The sequence below is a fragment of the Microcaecilia unicolor genome, chromosome 6 (assembly GCF_901765095.1).
Source record: "Microcaecilia unicolor chromosome 6, aMicUni1.1, whole genome shotgun sequence".
Lineage (NCBI taxonomy): Eukaryota > Metazoa > Chordata > Amphibia > Gymnophiona > Siphonopidae > Microcaecilia > Microcaecilia unicolor.
In genome coordinates this window covers 273,312,742-273,333,696 of record NC_044036.1, presented here as the reverse complement: position 1 = coordinate 273,333,696, position 20,955 = coordinate 273,312,742, and the positions used below count along the sequence as shown (strand labels likewise).

The following is a 20,955-nucleotide window of genomic DNA, read 5'->3' as shown; positions in this document are numbered from 1 at the left end:
TTTACTAAGGTGCGCTGAAAAATGGGCTGCGCTAGTGCAGGCGTGTGTTTTGGGAGTGTGTAGATTCATTTTTCAGCGTGCCTGTAAAAAAGGCCTTTTAAAATTTTTGCCGAAACTGAGTGTATGGCAAAATGAAAATTGGTGCGCATCCATTTTGGATCTGAGACCTTACTGCCAGCCATTGACTTAGCGGTAAGGTCTCACATGCTAACCGTATGGTAAACGTCTACATGCGCAGAACGACGATTACCACCCGGTTTCTGCCATGTGCCCGAAAATAAATTTATTTTTTTGCGCACGTAGCGGACGCACGTCAAAAATGAAATCACCGCCAAGGGCCACGCAGTAGCCAGGTGATAACTCCAAACTGCAACGCGTTGGGTGCACGTAGGCGCCTATGCAGCTTAGTAAAAAGGTCCCACAATTTTCTTGTTTGTCAAATATAGCAGCACACCTCTTCCTCAGCACCTCCTCTTCAGTGAAACCACAACATGTTATAGGCCGCTATGCTTGCGGTAGAGAGACAGGCAGAATATTCTCACTAGCATGGGCATATGAAAAGACCATTTGTATTTAGTTTAAAATTTATACCCAGCCTAAAACTAAGCAGCTTCCAATAAAACATACATCAAATAAGAATACCAAAAATACTGTATCTTCAACTAGCGATGGCTAGACTTGTAGCTGGGATTCCTAGGTCTGAACACATAACACCCGAGTTGAAGGGGCTGCATTGGCTGCCAGTGCTTTTTCAAATTCGCTTTAAGGCACTGGTTTTGATTAATCAAGCCTTGTATTCAGTGGTTACGCTTTATTTTACTCAAACTGTTCATATGACAATCATTGCGCTCAGAAAGCACAATGTGCTTATCTTTGGTTGCAGTAGCAAAAGTTCATTATGTTGATATGAGCTTATCTGTTTTCTCTATTGCTGGGGTTTGTTTATGGAACGTCCTCCCTGGACAACTTTGTTTATGTGGCGATGTGGTTCAGTTTAAGACATTGTTAAAAATGCAGCTGTTTGTCAAAGCTTTTATATAGGAGCAATCTGTAGTTTGTGGTTGATTTTGTGATAAGTGGTATGTTATGATTGTTTTAGGTTTTTTTTATTATGTATGTTTGATTTGTAAACAGCCTAGGTTACAGGTGATAAATACATTTTAAAAATTAATAAACATAACTCAGACAGACAGAATACAAGCTTTCTCTGATGTGTAAGATGCTGCTTTTCTACTTGCGTACTGTGGCAGGGAGCTATTTTCTTCTTTTAAGTATGTGTTATGAAACCCTGTGTGCTTTCTGCATTGGCTCTGTAGTAAGAGTCTACCTAGAGAAGACAGCAAGGTCCCAGGTCTGACAGTCAACAAATAAAAGCAGTGGATTGATGGAATAAGTGAGTGATTATCACTACAACTCAGATTCCACCTGAAATTACTTCAAAGAATAAACATCCATAGATGGATGTTCTGCTGCATCATTCTGGGGGGGGGGGGGGGGGGGGGGGCAACTTTAAAAGTCATTTATGCATTAACTGGTTTGTTCTAAAATTTAAGCGTCCCTTTTACTAAAGTGTTTCCATGCGGCAACCCAAAAGTACCATCGGCCCAACTCAGGAGCTGGCGGTAGTTCCACCCCCAACACGCGCCATTTCCAGCACTAGCACAAATATTAAAAAAATATTTCCACAAAGGGTTACCCAGCCTCACAATATATATATATATATATATATATATATATATATATATATATAAAGAGAGAGAGAGAGAGAGAGAGAGAGAGAGAGAGAGAACCAGGACCCCAAAGGATACACTTGTGTTCCCATTTTAGAAAGGGAATGCATGTCCGCTGAACTAAATCAATGTCAAGATTTACAGAACTTCACAGGAGGGATTCATGGAGGTCACCCCCTTAATTCCCCAGTGGCCTTCTTCGGGAGTCTACATAAATATGACTAAAAACATGTGAAAAACATATTGAATGTATATCAATAAAAAAAAAAGATAAGCACCTTTAATCTTACATATCTGCTTCTCAATAAGAGAAAGATTTTTTTCAATACCACTGGTTTCCACCCTTCATTTAAAATAATGTAACTGTCTAGATTTTAGAAGGAATGGTTCCCATGGAATCTTAGCGGAGATTGGGTGGCTGTTAATCTGTTCGTGAGCCCTTGAGCCTAGGCCAAGGCTTAAGAAGGATCTTGGCCAAACCTAGGGTGGACCAAACAGGCGCTATCAAATCCGCAGCCACAAAGCCCCGCACACTCAGGACAGTCAACCAGCACCAGCAGAAAAGGGAGATAGACCACTCAGGCGGGCCGAACAGCCACCCACTCGCACAGAGTCCAAGCATACGGGCCTCACGGCCGAACTGGAACCGAGTCACATACTAGGGAAGGGAAAAAGAACAACAAGGGGTCCCAGGAGAGACTGGAGCACATGCAACGCACACAGTGCTAGCAAGACACAAGTGAAGGGTGACAGACAAGAAGCTGGCAGGTGCAGGCTATGACCAGGGGAAGAGAAAGACAAGGACAGAATGGGACACAGACTCTATAGGAGCGAAGCTCCACAGCAACACTCTAGGTTGTACCATACAGCACACAAATACACTACGGAAAAGGGAAGCCCTGTGCTACACAGCACTCAAGGGTCACGGGAAACCACACACAAGGCTGTGCCACAGAGTCAAATAACAGACACTAGAGACAAAGGGAAAAGCAAGCAAACAGGGAAAGCTGCCTTTACATACACCCGAAAGATAAGGAGCAATGCTTCCAGGACTCAGGAGACAACCACAGCAGACAAAGAGTTAAAGCAGGCTAAAGGGAAGGGCTACTAACAACACTCACGTCAGAAAGCAGGGCTTACACTGTAGTCAAAGGTTTAAAGCTAACAAAGGAAAAAACACAAACAACGTTCCTACCAGAACTCAGCAGCACACAGAGACAGAGCACCCACAGGTGCAGGGAAGCCAGGTAATCAGGGAAAGCAGCTTAGCTAGGGAAACAAACAAGCATATGCTGGGAACAACCAGCACACAGAGAAACTATGAGCAATGAGAGGAGTAAACAACTCCCAAGAAAGCACGGTGTGCTACTAGCACAGAGAGAGGGTAACAGGCTTCAGCTGACCGGGATCGAACGCTAAAGCATAGATTGATGGGAGAGGCAGGCTTAAATAGATCTGACCTCTGCTGCCTCAGACGTCAGCTCAGGCCAATCAGAAGCAAGTCATCAATGTCATATCTCTATATCTATCTATCTATCTATCTATCTATCTATCTATACACACACACACATACATACATACACAGTGCACTCCATTTAAGTGCACACCATACTTTGGTCCCGTCTTTGGAGCAATCCATTTCTATAGGGACAAACCGGTTTAGCACACCACTGATAAGTGCAAGATTCACTTATATGCATGGTTTAAGACCGCTCCTCTGCAGGAAAGACTCCGAATTAGCGCACGCACGGAATATGGAAGCAGATTGGTGCGTGACAAAGGGACGGTAAATTTCAAATCTCGTTGGTTAACTGCCACAGGCAGAATAAGCGAAAGAATGTTGTTAGAGTGTACACTGGAGTCGTCGTCGTCATCGCGCAACTGCAAGACTTTAACACTGGCTGAACGAATAGAAGTTCTTTAAAAAATTAGAAAACAAAGTCAAGCATCTATTGCTAAAGAATATGGTGTCAATCCCAGTCAAATTTCACATTTCTTGAAGCAGAAAGACCAGCTTCTGGAAGACTGGCAAAACAATACAAATCCACTCCAGAAACCTAAACGGGCGGGAAAAGCTGAGGATGTAGAAGATGCTCTTCTTCAGTGGTTTTCTCAAGTCAGGAGTAGTTTCCTGTCAGTGGTCCACTGCTTATGGTGAAAGCTAATCAGCTAGCTGAAAGTCTTGGACTAACTGAATTCAAAGTCACTGTTGGATGGTTGGAAAGATGGAAGGAGAGGAACAACATAAAATTCAAAAAACAGCATGGTGAAAAACAAGACGCTGATGACTTTGGTGCTGAAAATTGGGTTGTTTCAGTTCTTTCTACCATCTTGAACGAGTTTGCACCTCGTGGCATTTTCAACGCAGATGAAAACGGTCTCTACTGGCATGCGATTCCTGATGGAACACTTGCATTCAAACAAGCCGAAATTACAGGAAGTAAAACATTGAAGGACCGACTGACGATCCTCCTTTGCTGCAATATGGATGGGAGTAAGAAGTTGGAACCACTCATCATTGGAATGAGCAAACAGCCCCGTTGCTTCAAGAATGTTAAGCGACTTCCTGTGTCATACGAGGCTAACGCAAATTCATGGATGACTGGGATAATTTGAAAGCAGTGGCTAAAGAAGTTGGACACTAGAATGCGGGCACAAAAGCGTCAGATTTTGTTGTTTTGTGATAATTGTGCTGCACACAGTGATGAGGTCAGGCTGTCTAACGTCAAGGTGGTCTTCCTGCCACCAAACACTACCTCTCTGATCCAACCTATGGATCAGGGCGTAATAGCCAATTTGAAACAACATTATCAGGCTCTTGTGCTACGTCGTCTGATGAGCGTTATGGATGACCAGACTCGCAAGGATAAACGTGCTGTTGAACTGGCTCGTAATATATCACTGTTGGATTTCCTACATATGCAGAAAGAAGCCTGGACTCATGTTACATAGGCAACCATTGTGAACTGCTACAAGCAGGCAAGCTTTGTTAGGGATGTGGAGAGGGACGAAATAGATGCAGCTGTTGCAAACGTGTCAGATGAACAGGTTATTGACATCCCAGCCAGTGTTACTGAAGAGGAGTTTCATCACTATGTAGCTGTTGATTACGATTTACAAACTGCTGACGACAGCACTGATGTCGAGATATATGCCTACACGCAGGCAACGGCTGATGATGAAACAGATGATGAAATGAGTAGCGAGGCACATGCTGACGAAATTCAACAACCTCCTGTCACTTTTGCAAGGGTGCTGGAGAGTCTCAACACAGTGCGGGCCTATCTGGAGGCCACTGGATGTCAGTGCTATGACAGTTACCGTCTAGCAGACGTAGTCTATGGAACTCACAGACACAAGAGTGTACAGAGGACTATGACTGATTACTTCAAGTAAGCCTAACATCAGTTAACGGAGACTGTATAACATCATTTAATGGAGACTGTATACGACATAGTAACATAGTAGATGACGGCAGAAAAAGACCTGCACGGTCCATCCAGTCTGCCCAACAAGATAACTCATATGTGCTACTTTTTGTGTATACCCTACTTTGATTTGTACCTGTGCTCTTCAGAGCACAGACCGTATAAGTCTGCCCAGCACTATCCCCGCCTCTGGCACAGACCGTATAAGTCTGTACATATGTTTATCAGATGTCAAGCTTCTTTGGGTCACAACGGTTAAGTGCACGCTCCGGTTAACTACTATTTCTTTGGTCCCAGACCCTTGCACTTACGCAGACTGCACTGTAAGCCCTTAATTTTCAATGTTTATGCTTTTATCTTTTTTACTGATATACATTCAATATACATGCTGCATGTTTATTGCTGCTGGCACTAATTCATGCTCACATGTTTGATACTTTTTGCCTATACAAATATCTTAGTGTGTATGTTTCACTTTGCGTGTTTATTAATTTTACATCTGCTAATGGTTGGTAGGTTCAGTTAACGGTTTATCAATGACCTAATTCATTTTATTGAATGTTGGGTAGATATTACTGCCCATATGCACTTTCTATATAGCACAATCATAACTTTGTTTCTCTTTGGGTCTTAAAAAGTGGTGTGGAGTTTTGATGCATTTTTTCTGACAATTTATTGTTTAATTCATTCATACTGTTTATGCATTTTGTATGGCCAATAATTTAATTTAAATTTATTTATATTATGATTTTTGGAACATAATTTGTTTTTGTGGTTTCTGGGTGCCAGGCATATGAGACTCTGGTACTTACTATTGTGGGACTTTGAGTGGAACGCTTTTGAGACCAGTAATTGCATGCTTATTATTTTCTTATGATCTGTGATTTGGTATTTTAAATATGATATCTATGCTGTAGCGCTGGCCGTATTGGGTCCCTTTAATAAAGGTGTTCCTTCTTGAGGCCGACTGCTTTTTTCCCTCTTCTGTTTATTCATCAGCATATGCACAAGTAATTCAATCCCCTGTGTAATCTGTTGAGCAGGATTTGGATTATTATTTTGTCAAATTATTTTTTATGAGGTTTTAGTAAATAGCGTCTTTATAAAAATGGGCACATTTTTATAGTGTTACTTCATAATGTACACACCTTTCATTACAGTCTAATCCTCTGTTTAAAAAAAAAAAACATCTTTTCCTCAACCCTCTTCCTCGTTTCAGTGCGAAGCCTGCATGAGCTCCTGATAAGTTTACACAGTAGTAACCCACCCTCGCTCCTAGGTTTACTGATGCTGTAAATGGATTGGATTTTAATTTTAGATTTGATGAGTCAAGGCAATTTCCAATTGGGTATGGCATGCAATTATTTCCCTGCTGTAACTTTGCATGTATGGTTGAAAACATGTGTTCTTCTATAAACTTTCCCCTGCACAGGAACAAGCAAATTTTCATCGTAACAAAAGTACTATCACCCCTGGGAATGTAAGGTCTTATATTTACACCTGCTCTTTTCCATGTACACATCATCTAAGTTAATTTATGTACATATTCTTTATAAACATGTATATAAAAGCAAACTCTTTCCTAACCCAGCTCCAAGAAATACCTCCGCATGTATAGGGCTGCCTGCATATAACATTACATGAATATCAGATACAGAATTTTCCACGTATCTGCTTCCGTTGCTTTACTTAGAACTGTCATCTGAGTTAGTGCCTGAAGAAATATACCTAAAGCCACAAGGAGCAACAGTGGAAGAAACAGAATTTGAGCCCTGCCTCTCTTGGTTCACAGCCTGCTGCTCATCACTAGGTTACTCCTCCATTCTGATGACAGAAGCGTTCAGAAGCCTTAAGCCAACTGTATCATATTTAACTAAATCTCGCTAGTGCCAATACTAGACCTATTCTGGACAATGATTTCTCAAAGGTGGAACTGAATCAATTTGTAGAGCAACACTGCCACCCAGTGGAAGCAACTGGAAATCTTTTTAACAAATAGAATTCCAATATATTTAATTAAATTTCTTCTTATTGCATAGTAACATTGTGGATGACAGCAAGACCAAAGTGCTCTACCTAGCCTACCCAGTAGGGCTTCCATGGCAGGGCCTGTCATATAGTGCAGGTTACTTTCTCCATGCTGTCTTTTTTTTTTTTTGGGGTGGGGGGTGGGGGGGGGGGGGGGGGGAGAGGAGGTTGTACCCAATGAACAGTGGAAGTTATTTTAGCAGTTAAGGTAACTGATTGTGAAACTCCTGAAGGCATGGCAGGTCAGAAGTGGGTAGAAAAAAAAAAAAAGAGCTAAAAGAAATTATCCGAATATGTACCGTAGTCCTTTAGTCATTACACTACCTGCTCAACTCACGAAATTCCTTAAACAGTAAAAGCCACAGGTGGCTCTCTCATGTGATGCAGAGAAAGCACAAGGTAAGACTCAAAATCATATATCACCTAACATTTGCATATCATCAGAACACAGAATTCTTCCCCATGTTCACAGAACACCTTGACTCAACGCTAGTTTACAATTCTCAGTAATAAAAATGCTGCTTTGGGCATTCAAATTAGATCTATCTTGGACCCAGACATGGTTCTGTGTGTGCACATCTCATCAGAGGAATTAGCCAAACTATTAACAGATACTACTGAAGAATTCAATTCATTAAAATGTTACAAAATTATAACAGCTGCATTAAATCGCAGATCCAGGACACAAATTAATTGGCATCAACCCAAACATATAGGGGTCCTTTTACTAAACCACGGCAAGAACTTTACATGCATTTTACCATGTGGCAACTGCTAGAAGAGCAGCGTTATGGGGTTTAATGGTATTTTGCCAGTTAGTGTGTGGGTTGTGTACTTTGTGTCACTGGGCATAGCATGGGTGGAGAGTGGACATGGACAGCGTTTGGTAGTTACTGTGCTGTGCTCATCACCCACTGAATAACATGGAATGAACATGGAACCTCTTACCACTTTCTATACAGAAGGCACTAACCTCCTAGTTCTATCAACTTGTGAACTCAAATTTCCGACGAATGCCCAAACGTGCAGGGTCTGTGTAGGACAAGAGCGAGGATCTAGGGCCTTGCTGTCACACCAGACGGCAAACCTCCTCCATAGAAAGAAGTAACTCCTCTTAGTGGAATCTTTCCTGGAAGCAAGCAAGATGCGGGAGACACCCTCTGACAGACCCAAAGAGGCAAAGTCTACGCTCTCAACGAGGACATAACTGAGATTGACCTAAAAAATTTACCAACTAACTGAGAGTGCAGCCTGGAACAGAACAAACAGGGCCCTCGGGGGGTGGAGTTGGATCCTAAAGCCCAAACAGGTTCTGAAGAACTGACTGCCCGAACCGACTGTCGCGTCGGGTATCCTGCTGCAGGCAGTAATGAGATGTGAATGTGTGGACAGATGACCACGTCGCAGCTTTGCAAATTTCTTCAATAGAGGCTGACTTCAAGTGGGCTACCGACGCAGCCATGGCTCTAACATTATGAGCCGTGACATGACCCTCAAGAGCCAGCCCCGCCTGGGAGTAAGTGAAGGAAATGCAATCTGCTAGCCAATTGGATATGGTGCGTTTCCCCACAGCCACTCCCCTCCTATTGGGATCAAAAGAAACAAACAATTGGGCGGACTGTCTGTTGGGCTGTGTCCGCTCCAGATAGAAGGCCAATGCTCTCTTGCAGTCCAAAGTGTGCAGCTGACGTTCAGCAGGGCAGGAATGAGGACGGGGAAAGAATGTTGGCAAGACAATTGACTGGTTCAGATGGAACTCCGACACGACCTTTGGCAAGAACTTAGGGTGAGTGCGGAGGACTACTCTGTTATGATGAAATTTGGTGTAAGGGGCCTGGGCTACCAGGGCCTGAAGCTCACTGACTCTACGAGCTGAAGTAACTGCCACCAAGAAAATGACCTTCCAGGTCAAGTACTTCAGATGGCAGGAATTCAGTGGCTCAAAAGGAGGTTTCATCAGCTGGGTGAGAACGACATTAAGATCCCATGACACTGTAGGAGGCTTGACAGGGGGCTTTGACAAAAGCAAACCTCTCATGAAGCGAACAACTAAAGGCTGTCCCGAGATCGGCTTACCTTCCACACGGTAATGGTATGCACTGATTGCACTAAGGTGAACCCTTACAGAGTTGGTCTTGAGACCAGACTCAGACAAGTGCAGAAGGTATTCAAGCAGGGTCTGTGTAGGACAAGAGCGAGGATCTAGGGCCTTGCTGTCACACCAGACGGCAAACCTCCTCCATAGAAAGAAGTAACTCCTCTTAGTGGAATCTTTCCTGGAAGCAAGCAAGATGCGGGAGACACCCTCTGACAGACCCAAAGAGGCAAAGTCTACGCTCTCAACATCCAGGCCGTGAGAGCCAGGGACCGGAGGCTGGGATGCAGAAGAGCCCCTTCATCCTGCGTGATGAGGGTCGGAAAACACTCCAATCTCCACGGTTCTTCGGAGGATAACTCCAGAAGAAGAGGGAACCAGATCTGACGCGGCCAAAAAGGAGCAATCAGAATCATGGTGTCTCGGTCTTGCTTGAGTTTCAACAAAGTCTTCCCCACCAGGGGAATGGGAGGATAAGCATACAGCAGACCCTCCCCCCAATCCAGGAGGAAGGCATCCGATGCCAGTCTGCCGTGGGCCTGAAGCCTGGAACAGAACTGAGGGACTTTGTGGTTGGCTCGAGATGCGAAGAGATCCACCAAGGGGGTGCCCCACGCTTGGAAGATCTGGCGCACCACTCGGGAGTTGAGCGACCACTCGTGAGGTTGCATAATCCTGCTCAGTCTGTCGGCCAGACTGTTGTTTACGCCTGCCAGGTATGTGGCTTGGAGCACCATGCCGTGACGGCGAGCCCAGAGCCACATGCTGACGGCTTCCTGACACAGGGGGCGAGATCCGGTGCCCCCCTGCTTGTTGACGTAGTACATGGCAACCTGGTTGTCTGTCTGAATTTGGATAATTTGGTGGGACAGCCGATCTCTGAAAGCCTTCAGAGCGTTCCAGATCGCTCGCAACTCCAGAAGATTGATCTGTAGATCGCGTTCCTGGAGGGACCAGCTTCCTTGGGTGTGAAGCCCATCGACATGAGCTCCCCATCCGTGGTCAGCACTTTTTGTGGCTGAGGAATTTGGAAAGGACGTCCCAGAGTCAAATTGGACCAAATCGTCCACCAGTACAGGGATTTGAGAAAACTCGTGGACAGGTGGATCACGTCTTCTAGATCCCCAGCAGCCTGAAACCACTGGGAAGCTAGGGTCCATTGAGCAGATCTCATGTGAAGGCGGGCCATGGGAGTCACATGAACTGTGGAGGCCATGTGGCCCAGCAATCTCAACATCTGCCGAGCTGTGATCTGCTGGGACGCTCGCACCCACGAGACGAGGGACAATAAGTTGTTGGCTCTCGCCTCCGGGAGATAGGCGCGAGCCGTCCGAGAATCCAGCAGAGCTCCTATGAATTCGAGTCTCTGCGCCGGGAGAAGATGGGACTTTGGGTAATTTATCACAAACCCCAGTAGCTCCAGAAGGCGAATAGTCATCTGCATGGACTGCAGGGCTCCTGTCTCGGACGTGTTCTTCACCAGCCAATCGTCGAGATATGGAAACACGTGCACCCCCAGCCTGCGAAGTGCTGCTGCTACTACAGCCAAGCACTTTGTGAACACCCTGGGCGCAGAGGCGAGCCCAAAGGGTAGCACACAGTACTGGAAGTGACGTGTGCCCAGCTGAAATCGCAGATACTGTCTGTGAGCTGGCAGTATCGGGATGTGTGTGTAGGCATCCTTCAAGTCCAGAGAGCATAGCCAATCGTTTTCCTGAATCATGGGAAGTAGGGTGCCCAGGGAAAGCATCCTGAACTTTTCTTTGACCAGATATTTGTTCAGGGCCCTTAGGTCTAGGATGGGACGCATCCCCCCTGTTTTCTTTTCCACAAGGAAGTACCTGGAATAGAATCCCAGCCCTTCTTGCCCGGATGGCACGGGCTCGACCGCATTGGCGCTGAGAAGGGCGGAGAGTTCCTCTGCAAGTACCTGCTTGTGCTGGAAGCTTTAAGACTGAGCTCCCGGTGGACAATTTGGAGGTTCTGAGGCCAAATTGAGGGTGTATCCTTGCCGGACTATTTGGAGAACCCACTGATCGGAGGTTATGAGAGGCCACCTTTGGTGAAAAGCTTTCAACCTCCCTCCGACTGGTAGGTCGCCCGGCACTGACACTTGGATGTCGGCTATGCTCTGCTGGAGCCAGTCAAAAGCTCGTCCCTTGCTTTTGCTGGGGAGCCGAGGGGCCTTGCTGAGTCGCACGCTGCTGACGAGAGCGAGCGCGCTGGGGATTAGCCTGGGCCGCAGGCTGTCGAGAAGGAGGATTGTACCTACGCTTGCCAGAAGAGTAGGGAACAGTCTTCCTTCCCCCGAAAAATCGTCTACCTGTAGAGGTAGAAGCTGAAGGCTGCCGGCGGGAGAATTTGTCGAATGCGGTGTCCCGCTGGTGGAGCTGCTCTACCACCTGTTCGACTTTCTCTCCAAAAATGTTATCCACACGGCAAGGCGAGTCCGCAATCCGCTGCTGGATTCTATTCTCTAGGTCGGAGGCACGCAGCCATGAGAGTCTGCGCATCACCACACCTTGAGCAGCGGCCCTGGATGCAACATCAAAGGTGTCATACACCCCTCTGGCCAGGAATTTTCTGCACGCCTTCAGCTGCCTGACCACCTCCTGAAAAGGCTTGGCTTGCTCAGGGGGGAGAGCATCAACCAAGCCCGCCAACTGCCGCACATTGTTCCGCATGTGTATGCTCGTGTAGAGCTGGTAAGACTGAATTTTGGCCACGAGCATAGAAGAATGGTAGGCCTTCCTCCCAAAGGAGTCTAAGGTTCTAGAGTCCTTGCCCGGGGGCGCCGAAGCATGCTCCCTAGAACTCTTAGCCTTCTTTAGGGCCAGATCCACAACTCCAGAATCATGAGGCAACTGGGTGCGCATCAGATCTGGGTCCCCATGGATCCGGTACTGGGACTCGATCTTCTTGGGGATGTGGGGATTAGTTAAACGTTTTGTCCAGTTCGCAAGCAATGTCTTTTTTAGGACATGGTGCAAGGGAACAGTGGACGCTTCCTTAGGTGGAGAAGGATAGTCCAGGAGCTCAAACATTTCAGCCCTGGGCTCGTCCTCCACAACCACCGGGAAGGGGATGGCCGTAGACATCTCCCGGACAAAGGAAGCGAAAGACAGACTCTCAGGAGGAGAAAGCTGTCTTTCAGGAGAGGGAGTGGGATCGGAAGGAAGACCCTCAGACTCCTCGTCAGAGAAATATCTGGGGTCTTCTTCCTCTTCCCACGAGGCCTCACCCTCGGTGTCAGACACAAGTTCACGGACCTGTGTCTGCAACCGTGCCCGACTCGACTCCGTGGAGCCACGTCCACGATGGGGGCGTCGAGAGGTAGACTCCCTCGCCCGCATCGGCGAAGCTCCCTCCGCCGACTTAGTCGGGGAGCCTTCCTGGGAGGCGACGGCAGCCGGCACCGCACGCGGCACCGACGCCGGAGACCTCACCTCGGGCGATGGGCCAGCCGGCGCCACGCTCGACGGTACCGGTGGCGCAAGCACCGCCGGTACCGGAGGGGTAGGGCGCAACAGCTCTCCCAGAATCTCTGGGAGAACGGCCCGGAGGCTCTCGTTCAGAGCGGCTGCAGAGAAAGGCATGGAAGTCGATGCAGGCGTCGACGTCAGAACCTGTTCTGGGCGTGGAGGCTGTTCCGGGCTGTCCAGAGTGCAGCGCATCGACACCTCCTGAACAGAGGGTGAGCGGTCCTCTCGGTGCCGATGCCTGCTGGGTGCCGACTCCCTCGGCGACCCAGAGCTCTTGGTACCAACACGGGAAGGGGACCGGTGACGATGCTTCTTCAACTTCTTGTAACGAAGCATGTCACCGGAGCTTCCCGGTACCGACGAGGACGACGTAGAATCCAGCCGTTGCTTCCTCGGGGCCGAGGCCGAAGGAGGTCGGTCTCGGGGGGGCTGTACCGCAGGAGCCCTCAGGGTAGGAGGAGACCCACCCGAAGGCTCACCGCCACCAGCAGGGGAATGGACAGCCCTCACCTGCACTCCCGACGATGCACCACCGTCCGACGACATCAGCAGACGAGGTCCCGGTACCACCGACGTCGATGCAGCTATCCGATGTCTCGGCGCCGATGCAGAGGGCCGATGCCTCGATGCACTCGATGCACTGGCAGCCGAGGATGAAGCTCTGGACGCTGAAGACGTCGATGCACTCGATACCCCCGGTGCCGATGCCGACGAAGAGCCCGAGAACAAAACGTTCCACTGGGCCAATCTCGCTACCTGAGTCCGCCTTTGCAAAAGGGAACACATACTACAGGCCTGAGGGCGGTGCTCGGCCCCCAGACACTGAAGACACGACGCGTGCCTGTCAGTGAGCGAGATTACCCGGGCGCACTGGGTGCACTTCTTGAAGCCGCTGGAAGGCTTCGATGTCATGGGCGGAAAAATCACGCCGGCGAAATCAAAATCCGAAATGGCGAAATGAGCACCAAAACTTTGAGGGAGAAAAATCTCGACCGAGGCCGAAAAGAGGCCTACCCCGACAACGAAAGAAAACTTACCGGGGCAAAATCTGAAAATACGGGAAGGGGCAAACGAAACCCGAGGGGGCTTCCGGAACACTTCCCGAACAGTTTTAAAGGATTTTCCGAAGAAAAAACACGTCGAAAAAGGACGCGCGAGGTCGACTTTCCGGGGCTCGACACGGCGAAAACACGACCGTACCGAGTGCGGACGAAAGAAGACTGGCCGGCTCGAGCCGGTTTCGGGCAGGAAGACGGCCGCGCATGCGCGGTGCGCGTGAGGACTAGCAAAGGACTTTGCTAGTGAAGATTCCGATTGGAGGGGCTGCCGTGGACGTCACCCATCAGTGAGAACAAGCAGCCTGCTTGTCCTCGGAGAATTAGTAGTTACGCTCGCAACTACCCTTGGTCACTACAACTTGCACGCTCAAATTCCAGTGCACACAACTTCAAGGGAGGGGAATGGATGGCTTAGGGGCACCTCAGGCAGTTACGTACGAGCATTTATGCCAGCCATTGAGCTACCTAAGTGCTCAGGACTAAAGACTGGCCCTGTAAATGCAGACTTACACTAATATTCTAGAACAGCGACTGCATGCACAGAACTATCATCCCGATGCCTAAATTTCAATGACCTTTTCAGACTTTACCCCCACATGTTTCCAGTTAAATGAGAGCAGGAACAATACATTAATCTGGCATTAATACATTAATTGGCATCAACCCAAACAGATAGGGGTCCTTTTACTAAACCACGGCAAGAACTTTACATGCATTTTACCATGTGGCAACTGCTAGCAAGAGCAGCGTTACGGGGTTTAATGGTATTAATGTGAAAAATTACAAGAGGACCTTACGAGACTGGGAGACTGGGCGGCTAAATGGCAGATGACGTTTAATGTGAGCAAGTGCAAGGTGATGCATGTGGGAAAAAAGAACCCGAATTATAGCTACGTCATGCAAGGTTCCACGTTAGGAGTTACGGACCAAGAAAGGGAGCTGGGTGTCGTCGTCGATAACACGCTGAAACCTTCTGCTCAGTGTGCTGCTGCAGCTAGGAAAGCGAATTGAATGTTGGGTATTATTAGGAAAGGTATGGAACACAGGTGTGAGGATGTTATAATGCCGTTGTATCGCTCCATGGTGCGACCGTACCTTGAGTATTGTGTTCAATTCTGGTCGCCGCATCTCAAGAAAGATATAGTAGAATTGGAAAAGGTGCAACGAAGGGCGACTAAAATGATAGCGGGGATGGGACGACTTCCCAATGAAGAAAGACTAAGGAGGCTAGGGCTATTCAGCTTGGAGAAGAGACGGCTGAGGGGAGACATGATAGAGGTATATAAAATAATGAGTGGAGTGGAACAGGTAGATGTGAAGAGTCTGTTCACGCTTTCCAAAAATACTAGGACTTTGGGGCATGCGATTAAACTACAGTGTAGTAAATTTAAAACAAATCGGAGAAAAATTTTCTTCACCAAACGTGTAATTAAACTCTGGAATTCATTGCCGGAAAATGTGGTGAAGGCGGTTAGCTTAGCAGAGTTTAAAAAGGGGTTGGACGGTTTCCTAAAGGACAAGTCCATAAACCGCTACTAAACGGACTTGGAAAAATCCAAAATCCCAGGAATAACATGTATAGAATGTTTGTACGTTTGGGAAGCTTGCCAGGTGCCCTTGGCCTGGATTGGCCGCTGTCATGGACAAGATGCTGGGCTCGATGGACCCTTGGTCTTTTCCCAGTATGGCATTACTTATGTACTTATGTACTTAATGCATAGCTTGCAATAGAAAATTGTGTTATATCAATCGTCCAGCAATCTACTCTCTCAATCAAAATTGTATTGGTTTTAATGGAGGAAAAGACTTCAGAAGCTCAACCAGCTAACTTCGCCTGGCTGATACCAAATTATCCTATGTTCAAGGAACTTCCTTGTATTTAAAAGATATATGGATTAGCTCTTCATTAGTCTCAAAAACCTCCCATACAGACTTTACTGTTATATCAATATATCTTAGTTGCACTTATCTGAGTAATGGAACCCTTAACACTGTTACTTCCACCCAAGTTCTCTCAATGGTTACAGCTACTACTATTTAGCATTTCTATAGCGCTACAAGGTGTACGCAGCGCTGCACAAACATAGAAGAAAGACAGTTTCTGCTCAAAGAGCTTACAATCTAATAGACAAAAAATAAATAAAGTAAGCAAATCAAATCAATTAATGTGAACGGGAAGGAAGAGAGGAGGGTAGGTGGAGGCGAGTGGTTACGAGTCAAAAGCAATGTTAAAGAGGTGGGCTTTCAGTCTAGATTTAAAGGTGGCCAAGGATGGGGCAAGACGTAGGGGCTCAGGAAGTTTATTCCAGGCGTAGGGTGCAGCGAGACAGAAGGCGCGAAGTCTGGAGTTGGCAGTAGTGGAGAAGGGAACAGATAAGAAGGATTTATCCATGGAGCGGAGTGCACAGGAAGGGGTGTAGGGAAGGACGAGTGTGGAGAGATACTGGGGAGAAGCAGAGTGAGTACATTTATAGGTTAGTAGAAGAAGTTTGAACAGGATGCGAAAACGGATAGGGAGCCAGTGAAGGGTCTTGAGGAGAGGGGTAGTATGAGTAAAGCGACCCTGGCGGAAGACGAGACGGGCAGCAGAGTATATCTTTCTAGAGCTCGGAGAAAGGCGGAGGCTAGCGCTCCTAAAGAAGCACCAAGCGAAACAGAAGCTAACTGTAGAGCGTCCCCGACCTGATTAATGCTCAGATAAGTGCAACTAAGATATATTGATATAATAGTAAAGTCTGTATGGGAGGTTTTTGAGACTAATGAAGAGCTTAATCCATATATCCTTTAAATACAAGGAGGTACCTTGAACATAGGATAATTTGGTATCAACCAGGCGAAGTTAGCTGGTTGAGCTTCTGAAGTCTTTTTCTCCATTAAAACCAATACAATTTTGATTGAGAGAGTAGATTGCTGGACTATTGACATAAGTTATTTAGCAATCATCCATCAAGTATTTGAATTATACAAATAGAAAATTGTGGAAATGCCCCCATTAAGTGCTGTGTTACAAGATACAGCTATTGCACAATAAATAAACAAAGCCACGGAACCGGAGGAGGAAGCAATCTTATTGTTGGGGAATGGCCCCTTAAGAGACTTGGCCCATGGAGGCAGTGATTAAATAGCTCGTTTCTCCCCTGTATTCACGCTTTTGAAGCAGTGCTCTGGTGTCGCTATGGTGCGATGAGCACTAGGAAGCACCTGGATAAATTTAAATACGTCCCGGAGGAGGAGGATTGCTGCCAGTTGTATGCAGATCGGGCAAATGTGTCAGCAGGCAAGATGGCGCTGTAGTGCTCTGACTCCAAGGAAAACAATGTGCTCTTCCCTCCTGACAATGAAGAAGAGATCACCACAAAGGACCTTGTCCAGTGACTTAAGGCGCTGCAGGCAGCGATGAAGGAGGTAAGAGGCGATGTCCAGGCAGCTCTGGCTGAGATGCGGCACAAATGTGCATAAGACCGGGGGTTGACTTGAAATGGCCGAGGAGAGATTGGATGAGCTGGAGGGCCATTTGCAGGGTCTACAGATGGCAGTGCAGCAGCATCGGTGTGAGCACAGCATCATTCGGGATCTTGTGAAAGATCCTGAAAACTGGTCTCAACTGTGAAATTTAAGATTTAAAAGGGATCCCTAAAACTACAAATTTGAGTGGCCACCTGCCCACAGTCTTGGTATTGCTCAATTTGTTTTGCTGGACAGGCCCAGTATTGGTGAGGGAGTGTCGGGATCCTGTGTGGCGACATTGGACAGGGCGCATCAGAGTCTGGGCATGCGGTGAGACTCTGTGCCTAGGGATATCAGTGTTTTTTCACGACTACTCTCTCAACGAGATTTTGAGAAAAGCCCACTCTCAGAAGGACATAGTGTGGAACAATTGCAAGATAGCTGTGTTTCAGGACTTGGTGGGCACTGCTCTGGCCAAGCGGCATGAAATATGGGAGGTCACCCACTTTGTGCAGTCTGCTAATTATCAGTACCGGTGGCTTTTTCCTTTTGGCCTGGTGTTCACAGTGGCCGGCAAGTCCAAGGTGGTGCACAACCATGCAGTGGCCTGGAAGGATCTTGAGGTGTTGGGCTGTAATAATCTTCCCTTCTCTGAATCGGTTATGAACACGAGTTGGCATAGAGTCCCGGGGACCCATTCTAAGACCCTGCGGAGAGTGGACAGTAACAATACCTGACTGTTTCATTTTCTTGCTGGGCTGTAATTATTTGCACTTTACCAACCGCAGCTTTGTATTTGGTCTTTAGAGTTTTTCTATTTTGCATGTGATACTGGGGATATCTGCAGCACTTAGCTTGTGTGGATGTTCTTTGCTGGTTGTGAATGATATATGTGTGTGAATGGTGTGGCAAAAGAGGGTTGGGTAGTTTTTTTTCAACTGGGGGGGGGTGGGGGGGTGGGTTGGTGGTCAAATAGTGTGGGGTAGGGGGGAGATGAGTGGTAGTGTGACAGTGGGTCTTGTTCCCTGGCAGTAGGTGGCATCCTCCAAGGGAAGGAAGGGCTGGCGGGTCAGGAGAGATGCCAGCGTATGTCTCGGGGTAGGGGGAGGGGAAGGAGAGGTGGGATTGGGCAAGAAGAGTATAATGTATGTTGATTTAAACGGTTACATTGGGATAAAGTCTTATTACAGGAAACTCACTTGTGGGACTGGGACCAACATTTATTACATTTTAAGAATTTTGAGAGTTCTCTTACTCATGGGCCCCAGGGTGGGGGGGCTGCTATGTTTATCCACTCTCGATGTGCTTTTCAGATGGGGGAAGTTTTCTGAGACCACACAGGGAGGTGCTTAGCAGTGACGGGGTCACAATTGTTAATATTTATGCACCCAATGTTCAACAGGCAAAATGCTTTACAGGTCTCCAGCCCTTTTTTCTGACTAGGGTGAGGGGTGCACTTCTGTTAAGTGTCTGATTCCCCGTTAGATCATTCCAAAGGTCTTAATGAGGGGAGGGGATCCCAACGATGGGCTTTTTGAAACTGATGGGGGCTTTAGATTTGCTCAATGTCAGGTGTTTGTATCATCCCACTCAGTAGACTTCTATACTCATCCTCAACGTACTTACAGCCGACTTGTTTTGTCTGGTGTCATAGGTCACTTTGAGGAAACCTTCAGGAGGCCCACATTGAGAAGGGCATTTTCGAAAGAAACGTCCAAGTTGGGATTTGGGCGTCTTTGTAAAACATCCAAATCCGGGGGCAGGGAAAAACGTATTTTCGAAAAAAACATGGACGTCCATCTTTTATTTCGAAAATGCCAAGGACGTCCTTGGATTTGGATGTCCTTAGATATGGACGTCTTTGACTTTCAGCGATCTTCGAAACCAAAGACATCCATGTCTAAAACGTCCAAATGCAAGCCATTTGGACGTGGGAGGAGTCAACATTTGTAGTGCACTGCAATGACATTCCAGGACACCAACCAGGCACCCTAGGGGGCACTGTAGTGGACTTCATAAATTGCAACCAAGTACATAGCTCCCTTACCGTGTGTGCTGAGCCCCCCAACCCCCCCCCCCCAAAACCCACTACCCCCAACTGTACACCACTACCATAGCCCTTACGGGTGAAGGGGGGCACCTAGATGTGGGTACAGTGGGATGGTGGTTGGTTTTGGAGGGCTTGCTGTTTCCTCCACAAACATAACAGGTAGGGAGGAGTACGGGCCTGGGTCCGCCTGTCTGAAGTGCACTGCACCCACTAAAACTGCTCCAGGGACCTGCATGCGCTGTCATGGACCAGAGTATGACATCTGAGGCTGGCACAGAGGCTGGCAATCAATATTTTTAATGATGTTTTTTGAGGGTAGGAGGGGGTTATTTATCTCTCCAGTATGGATTTTGTAGTTGTCTTTTATGTTTCTCATTTTGTTTGGTGGGGAGGGGGGAATTTCTGATCTGTATACGAGTGCTGGGTGGGGGGTTGTTGTTCTACACTTTTTACAATAAAAACTTATTGAAACAACCAAAAATAAAAAGGTCACACAACCTAAACATTTTACTGCAGTTTAAAATAAGAGGTCATCTGGTCATTTTGGGCACCTTTTTGTGCCTTATTCATTAAAAAAAACACATCCAAGTGAAAACGTCCAAGTTTTACTTTAGGACGTCCCTGCATTTTTCGATTATGGGTCAAAGACGTTCAAGTGTTGGCACGCCCAAAATCTACCTTCAACCACGCCTCCAACATGCGCCCTTGAAATTTGGACGTCCTTGCAACAGACTTCAGTTAGAGACGTCCAAAATCGGGTTTCAATTATACCAATTTGGACTTCTCTGGGAGATGGACGTCCATGTTCCAATTTATGTCGGAAGATGGATGTCCATCTCTTTTCGAAAATGAGCCTGTAAGTCTACTAACATTTATGATCATGCTATCATACAGGTGGAGTTGGAGGGATTAGAGGGGGGAACCCTGCCAGAGATTTTGGAGGCTCAATGAACATCATCTTGGGGATCAACCAGTATACGAGAAACATAAGCAGTCCTTTCATGACGCATCTGCTACGTCTCTGGGATAGGATCAGGACCAAGTATAGTCCTGGAGTTCCATCTCCGGCTCCAGGGGCGAGAGCAGAGTCTTTGGTAGATGGGAGGGTCAGGGGTTGGTACGTTTTCAAGAATTTTTAGATGTGGGAGAAATCAGCTCTTTTGAGGATTTACGGGAATTGTATGATCTGTCTGGCAGTGATCCTTTCCTCTATTTGCAGGTTAAGCGATTATGGTTTGCCCTGGGGAAGTTAAAGGGCTGTATTTCTCTGCTATGTAAGTTCTTTCTGGGGAAGGAGTTTGTGAAATATAAATTTATGTCCCAAAGGGAACAGGATTTGGGGTGGGAATTGACTCAAGATGAATAGAAGAGGGTATTTGGTGAAGTCAAGAAGTCGTCTGTTTGCATACTGATTAAAGAAAATGCTTATAAAGTATTAACTCGCTGGTATTATACTCCAGTGCGGCTGCAAGCTATGGTTCCTCAGAGTTCCATGGATATTTGCTGGCGATGCTTGGAGGAGCAAAGGACCTTTTATCATATCTGGTGGGCCTGTGGGCGAATGAAAAAAACTTTTTGGACTACAGTTATCACCTTTTTGGGATGCAGTTTGGGGACTCATTTTCCTTTGGACCCAC

The 20,955-nt window shown here is 46.9% G+C and overlaps 1 protein-coding gene across 4 annotated transcripts in view; it reads right to left on the bottom strand.

The window, feature by feature from the left end:
• The window catches only part of MVB12B (multivesicular body subunit 12B), a 313,178-nt gene that overhangs the window by 3,646 nt on the left and 288,577 nt on the right, over positions 1-20,955 (bottom strand). The window lies entirely within an intron of this gene.